Source organism: Nannobrachium achirus (genome assembly GCF_963921795.1).
Source record: "Nannobrachium achirus genome assembly, chromosome: 21".
Lineage (NCBI taxonomy): Eukaryota > Metazoa > Chordata > Actinopteri > Myctophiformes > Myctophidae > Nannobrachium > Nannobrachium achirus.
In genome coordinates, this window is record NC_137828.1 from 29,504,363 (window position 1) to 29,511,862 (window position 7,500).

Below are 7,500 nucleotides of genomic sequence, written 5' to 3' on the forward strand. Positions count from 1 at the left end.
CTGTCCTTCGTCTCTTCTTCGGCTGATCTAAAAGGATCATTCTCTCAACCGTCTGAACCGGAAGTGCTTCTGGTCACTATCCCTTCTCTATACCCAAATTCCCGTTCACTTTCATTGTAGGAGGAGGCGTTAGCATAGCATCTCTCAGTGATGTTTTCGACCAGATAGAAGTTCACATGGGGTCTTCATACGGACTGGATTACATTCGTTTTCCTCGATGTGCACGGATCGTGCACGCGAAGCGCACGAGGGGGAAGACGACTCGGCCAAAATCCCCACTATATGCCAATGGAGATTGAGATATTTATGGTGAGTTTAAACCGGGGGATCGACGGAAGAGAAAAAAAAGAACGCTGCCATCCTAGAAGCCATTCTGGCCAGGCTGGGAAAGTGTTAAGACCCTCAGGGTGAGTGCAGTACATGCGCTTCTGGGAGTGTGGTACCTGGCGGGTACCTGTAGTAATAAAAATAGTATAAAAGTACTATATAACTCAGGTTGAGGGTGGCAAGCATACAATGTGCTTACTTAGTAACATTGCTGTGCAGACATTTTGTTGTGATTTCTGGTTTTCGAGAGAGAAAAGACAGAGAAATATGAATGTGGAGACTTGTGACATGTGACCTGGATTGAAAGTTGTAATATTGTGATTAGCTCTGTGCCAATGTGGAAGGTATTTTAACTAGTTGAGCCACCACTGAGCTTTGTTGTAATATAATCCCTTACTTGAAGGTTACAGTGGTTAGACGAGTTTTAATCGTGTTTGGATAATATCGTACAAGCATCAAGCAGATTGATGAATAATGTGTGTTTAGATTACGGATATTTCAGCGTGGCTTTTAGCAGCGGTTTATTTGCCGTGATAGAAACACTCAGACATCAATCCATCTAACCAGATCTATATGATTATCTATAATATCGATTACTAACTACCACTGACTGTACTTATTTCTGCAACGAGCTCACATTGTTACAACCAGTAGCGTGTTCTACGAATATGTGCTGTATGCCCTCACAGTAGTACCTATCGTATTTGAAACGCAGGAGGGGATAATGTTCTGTCTGGAACTGGAGATGCTGAGGTTCTCAATCGCCGGCTCCGAAAATACATTTTATAAGACTTTGGGGCCCTTTTATGACATTCTACCAGAATACTCAAACTGCATAGCGTGGTGTTTCCCTGTTCTGACCAACCCAACAAGCCTTGAATATCTATTCTGCTTTCCTCTTACTTTCTCTTTTCTGTACTTAATCCTTTAATTTGTTATTTTTAGTTTTTAATGGAACCCTGTTGTGCAACCTAGGGATTGAGGGATATATATGTATGTGATATATGCAACCTGAGATTGTATATGTGCCTCTGGGCTTATTTCTCTTTAAAAACAGAATACAAATTTGAAAAGAAGAAACGCAGGAGGGGGGCTAGGGGACTAGAATGTAGCAACAATGTAATAGCGTCCAAGGTAGAAGGCTTAGGTGTGCCTATTGAGGTGATGATCCTCGAAGTAGTTCACACCTTAGCTTAACAATAGATGCAGTATGGCACGCATAATTAGTAGTTATACTGCACATAAATCACGTGTCTTCAGGTCTTGTGATCTGCCGCCTACCCCATCTTATGCGTCTCCTACACAGCCGCTGTCTTCACCGATAGTGGCAGGTCGTCACAGACTGTCCCAGAGACTGTCCTAGACAGAATCTCTGCCTCTGCGCTGGACATTACTGGCTGATTATTATGTGCTCTAGGCGCTAGAGCCAGGGGCGTCACAAGGGGTATAGGAAAGTGGGACTGAGTTACCAAGGCCCAAGGTGGAGGGGCCCTAGTAACTTTAGCTATTGAAAAATAGCAGATATATAAGCTCACAGCGCGGCACCGAGTGCCGCGCTGCGAGCTTGTAGATCTGCTATTTTTGAAAAGTCGTGAAAATGTGTGCAAATCTTTGAATATGTATTTTTTAAGCGGACATTTGTAACTCAAATTTTGCTTCCGGGGGGGTCCCTGCAACTAAATATTTTGAGATGGGGGTCCGTGGCCAAATTCATATCATTTTGGGGGTCCTTCACATGAAAAAGTTTGAGCATCACTGACATGGAAACATGGGTTTCTTGCACACTTTTTCACACTTTTTCAAAAATAGCAGATCTACAAGCTTGCAGCGCGGCACTCGGTGCCGCGCTGTGAGCTTGTATATCTGCTATTTTTCAATAGTTAACATTCATGGGGGGCCCGCAGTGAATCCTTGTACCCAGGGCCCAGAATTTGGTGTGACGCCCCTGGCTAGAGCACACGTTCATATGTTGTGTAACTTGTGTTCATGTGTTGGCCCCCTAGAATCTAGTCTAGGGGGCCAGCACATCTAAATCCACACCCATGCAACTCCTTACAACATGCAACTACTTGCAACCGTTATCCCCAATGGTAGATGCGACTAAAACTCCTAAGTGGTTGAGTTACAGGGTGATTAACATTAGAAACAGTTGAGAATCTATACCAGTAAGACTCCCTAATCGGGAGATAAGCGACCGTAGGTGGCTTATCTCCACAAATAGGGCTAAAATTTGTTTTTCCAAAATCTCCCTGATCCATGTTGATGAGTGTAGACATGCTGTGTAGTGATATTTGTGATTTTATATTGTAATTGTTACTGCATGCTCTCATGGCGTGCATGCGTCTACCGGAACATGTGTGGCCGATCGCCCCCCGCTACCCCCGCCTCCCCGTTTTTTGCTCCCAGACCACGCCCCCGACCGTCGCGATTGGCCGGCTGTACTCGGCTGTACTTCCTGGCTATGTCCTGTGTGTACTGTTGTTGTCACGTCGCTCTAGTGCTGCGGAGACTTTTGTCAAAATGAAAATGCGCGTGCTTTACAACGCTGATGATGTAAAATTCGATTACTGTACCACATGAATAGCGTGGCATTACTGCCCACAGAAAAGCATGATATCGATGTTGCAGTATGCAGTTTATAGCTTCATGTTTGGTTTGGGAAGAGAGAGAGGGGGGGGGGGGGGGAAACGTCTGGAGACTGATGCTAGCGTGGAATCAGACTATTTTGAGTTCATTTTATTATTGTTATTATTATTATTATTATGTTGGGGAAGAGAGAGGGAGAGGGGGGATGTCTGGAGACTGATGCTCTAAAGTAGCCAGCGTGGAATCAGGCTATTTTGATTTCATTTTATTATTGTTATTATTATTATTATTAATAAGGAACAACTGTGGGAATAGGGGAAGAGAGAGAGAGGGGGGAAAAATGCTCTAAAGTAGCCAGCGTGGAATCAGGCTATTTTGATTTCATTTTATTATTGAAAAAAATTACTGTACCACGTGAATGGCGTGGCATTACAGCCCACCACATAAATAGGTCTAATAATTGCACACCAATAAAGCATTTACATCTTTTATTTGACAAGCTTGGGAGAGAAGACTTGTAACTCTGTCTGCGTCACAGTCACCGAGTAGCTGCAGCACTGACCATCCCTACTCTGCGCACAAGAAACGGCGACTTTTTCCACACCACAATTTGGCAGATTCTGTGGAGGATAATCACCCACATCCCAACAAGTAATGTTGTGAGGATGTGGAGTCTGAATTACAAGTGAATATGAGTGAATTATTCTGCCTCATTTTCACATTGTGACACTGCTGCTGAAGATACTGCTAAATACACCTTTTTATTGTATATTTGTCATTTGTATTCCACTGGAGTTGTAACTGCACATTCATTTTAACTTTTACTGCCACTTTATTTGAAGTTGAAACTTTGTGTTGCACTGCCCTGGTATAACAGTTGTAACTGCACATTCATTTTTACTGTGAATTTTACATTAAAGTGTATCAAAACTGAACTAATGTCCCCTCATTTATGTTTGTATACTATACCAGTAAGACTCCCTAATCGGGAGATAAGCGACCGTTGTTCGCTTATCTCCACAAATAGGCCAAAAGTTTGTTTTACCAATTATCAAGACATATGGGCAGTTGACAGTTTGCCATGGTTACTCATTGAAGTTGAATCTCCATATATGGAGATAACCTACGCATCACACTAAGTCTGACCTCACCAGCCCATATATGGGCATGAGCAACTTATGTCTCCATATATGGAGATATGATGACATCACACAGTCCTCAGCCGATGATGTGGCGTGATGTCATACAATACACAAACGAGCCCTACAGTATAAAGGGGCAATTCTTGCCAGGAAAGAAGCATTTCTTCGACTCAGACCTTATCGCCAGGGTTGGCTTATAGCAGCTGTCGGTAGGACCATATATAGATTCTGTTAGTGTGGATCTCCTAACAGGGCATCATCTGGGATACAATCCCTTTTATGCCCATATATGGAGATCCCTAACAGAATCCCTTTCATGCCCATATATGGAGATCCCTAACAGAATCCCTTTTATGCCCATATATGGAGATCCCTAACAGCATCCCTTTTATGCCCATATATGGAGATCACTAACAGCTAACAGAATCCCTTTTATGCCCATATATGGAGATCCCTAACAGAATCCCTTTTATGCCCATATATGGAGATCCCTAACAGAATCCCTTTTATGCCCATATATGGAGATCCCTAACAGAATCCATTTTATGCCCATATATGGAGATCCCTAACAGAATCCCTTTTATGCCCATATATGGAGATCCCTAACAGAATCCCTTTTATGGCCATATATGGAGATCCCTAACAGAATCCTGTGTATGCCCATATATGGAGATCCCTAACAGAATCCCTTTTATGCCCATATATGGAGATCCCTAACAGAATCCCTTTTATGCCCATATATTATGGAGAAATCCCTGCTCTGAGTATCTGACATCAGTGTGATGTCACCTGTTTATGCCCATATATGGAGATCCTGCTCTGCGTATCTGGTTGCTATGGTAAACAGTTGGTTGCTAGGGTAAAAAAACATGGTTGCTATGGTAAACAGTTGGTTGCTAGGGTAAAACCATGGTTGCTAAGGTGGTTGCTAACGTACACTAACAACCCAGCAACAACAGACTGTTGCCACAGCAACGTACACAAAGGTTTGTGTACACATGTGGTGTGATGTCATACTGATGCGGAGATATGAGCAGGGCAAAGGTGTGACGTGTGACGTGTGACGGACGGACGGACGGACGGACGGACGGCCGGTGGAGGTTTTCATAGTAAACTGCTCCCTGACGGTCGCAATAAACAATGTATACTATTCTAGTACTTTTTAGTCCCACACTGCTCCCACTGCATTGATGAAGTGATCACTCAGGAGAGCACTTCACACAGTACAATTTATGTATTTAGCAGGGGTTGCAACGACGCGTTGAGCTTGTAGATCTGCTATTTTCGAACATTATGTACCTTTACCTTTTGAAGTATATTTGTCTGATCTAATGTAACGCCTCATCAAGCATCTCTACTAACAATGATGTCATTCAGACAATAGGCCTATAGAATAATGTAGGAGGAGGAGGAATGGATGGAATTCTGATGGCTCATATATCTACCTTTCAGGTGGTGTAGAATTAGCATCAATGTAACACCTCATTAATCATCTCTATGTATATACTAGGCTACCCATACGTTCAATTACAAGTCTTCTCTCCCAAGCTTGTCAAATAAAAGATGTAAATGCTTTATTGGTGTGCAATTATTAGACCTATTTATGTGGTGGGCTGTAATGCCACGCCATTCACGTGGTACAGTAATTTTTTTCAATAATAAAATGAAATCAAAATAGCCTGATTCCACGCTGGCTACTTTAGAGCATTTTTCCCCCCTCTCTCTCTCTTCCCCTATTCCCACAGTTGTTCCTTATTAATAATAATAATAATAACAATAATAAAATGAAATCAAAATAGCCTGATTCCACGCTGGCTACTTTAGAGCATCAGTCTCCAGACATCCCCCCTCTCCCTCTCTCTTCCCCAACATAATAATAATAATAATAACAATAATAAAATGAACTCAAAATAGTCTGATTCCACGCTAGCATCAGTCTCCAGACGTTTCCCCCCCCCCTCTCTCTCTCTTCCCAAACCAAACATGAAGCTATAAACTGCATACTGCAACATCGATATCATGCTTTTCTGTGGGCAGTAATGCCACGCTATTCATGTGGTACAGTAATCGAATTTTACATCATCAGCGTTGTAAAGCACGCGCATTTTCATTTTGACAAAAGTCTCCGCAGCACTAGAGCGACGTGACAACAACAGTACACACAGGACATAGCCAGGAAGTACAGCCGAGTACAGCCGGCCAATCGCGACGGTCGAGGGCGTGGTCTGGGAGCAAAAAACGGGGAGGCGGGGGTAGCGGGGGGCGATCGGCCACACATGTTCCGGTAGACGCATGCACGCGCTCTCATGTATGTGTGGATGCATGTATTATACTGTAAGCCTAGGAAAAGGTGAGTCTTCAGTCCACGGCTAAAGCTAGCGAGTGAGTCCGTTGTTCTAAGTGCGACAGGGAGTTTATTCCACAGCTTGGGGGCCTGGAGGGCAAACTGTCTCGGACGAGTGGATCTTTGCCCTGGGGTTTTTAGCGAGGGTTCTGTCAGCATCCCTGTGTTGACTACACTGGTTACAATGTTCCAACTTGGTCCAGACCTGTGCTGTGCATGTACTGTAGCAGCAGCCATGACTGAGTGGGTAGAGAAACCCTCTGGGGAACAGGTCCCCTGGGACGATATGAACATTTTATATCACGATTATTGTGACACAAGAAATCGCGATTTACGATATTATCGCGATAATCAAAATCCATTATCCTGGGCGGAACATTTGTAGATCTACAAGCTCACAACGCGTCGCAACATGAGCTTGTAGATCAGTTATTTTTTGGCAAGGACATTTGATAGAGAGTGAAAAAAATACTGTATCAAGTACGTATATTATACGTATGTTTTACCAATAGAGGGTTTAAGTGGTACTGGATCTGCAGCTCTGAAAATAAAAGGTGAATTGATCCCAGTGCATGACGGAGGACGATATCGCGATAAATTAAAACTCCACAATACGATTATCGTGAGTGTTTTTTATCACGATAGTCCCATTCCCAGTCTATGTGTGGAAGTGTCTGTGAGCAAGCAGTTAGAAACACTTTTCAGACAAAAACTATGCAGATATTATTTTAGTCAATATCGCAAAGTTAAAGGTAAAAGAAAAAAGTACTGTTGCTGTACTCAACAGTACTTTTTCTTTTTCATACTTTTATTTGTAACCTTGTAACTGCTGTGCCGCCTCTGGGCGACTGATTTTCCCCTGGTGGGATAATTCAGGTATCTAAATGTCTAATACCACGTTGCGATGCTAAGCTTTATGAGATTGTAGATCTGGTATTTTCCCTATTTTTTTAACGAGTCTGAAAGTGGTCTGTAGGTTTTATGAATATTGAACCAATTGAACTGAATTGAATTGAATTGAACCCATTGGAAAAAGATTTTTTTGGCAAATGTTCCGCCCCAGGATAATGGATTTTGATTATCGCGATAATATCGTAAATT

The 7,500-nt window shown here is 42.7% G+C and overlaps 1 protein-coding gene across 1 annotated transcript in view; it reads left to right on the top strand.

Annotated features, from left to right (window-relative positions):
• LOC308306673 (TRAF2 and NCK-interacting protein kinase-like) overlaps window positions 1-7,500 on the top strand; it is a gene marked incomplete at its 5' end in the record, with an annotated part of 119,515 nt that overhangs the window by 40,907 nt on the left and 71,108 nt on the right. The gene's annotated exons all lie outside the window — the stretch shown is intronic.